At 41.2% G+C, this 400-nt stretch overlaps 2 protein-coding genes across 11 annotated transcripts in view; both read left to right on the forward strand.

The window, feature by feature from the left end:
• Nucleotides 1-400, forward strand: part of RBMS3 (RNA binding motif single stranded interacting protein 3) — an 816,868-nt gene that overhangs the window by 26,682 nt on the left and 789,786 nt on the right. The window lies entirely within an intron of this gene.
• Nucleotides 1-400, forward strand: part of LOC132658164 (craniofacial development protein 2-like) — a 79,965-nt gene that overhangs the window by 26,682 nt on the left and 52,883 nt on the right. The gene's annotated exons all lie outside the window — the stretch shown is intronic.

Below are 400 nucleotides of genomic sequence, written 5' to 3' on the forward strand. Positions count from 1 at the left end.
GTTCAAAGAGTTGTTTCACTGGAGAAGTCAGATTTTCATATTGCATTTCCAGAGTCTGTCATGGAAAATATTCTATCAGCATTACATGAACAAAGGGGATGAATTGCTAGATAAGACCTCACTCTATAATTTGGGAAAGAATTTAAGACATGAGCCTATTGTCTTGTATGTGATATAGAATGGATTTAGACCTACAGAAACCTGCTAGGGCCAGCGTTTAATGATTATGTCAATCTGGAACCATTGGTAAAAACATCATGAAGGACGGGTTCTTTGAGAGGCAAACTATTGTATACAGAATGGCTAAACAAAAAGGGCCAGCTGTAGAGCACGGGAAGGTGAAGGTGAGTCGCTCAGTTGTGTCCGACTCTTTGCGACCCCATGGACTGTAGCCTACCAG

This window comes from Ovis aries, chromosome 19 (assembly GCF_016772045.2).
Source record: "Ovis aries strain OAR_USU_Benz2616 breed Rambouillet chromosome 19, ARS-UI_Ramb_v3.0, whole genome shotgun sequence".
Lineage (NCBI taxonomy): Eukaryota > Metazoa > Chordata > Mammalia > Artiodactyla > Bovidae > Ovis > Ovis aries.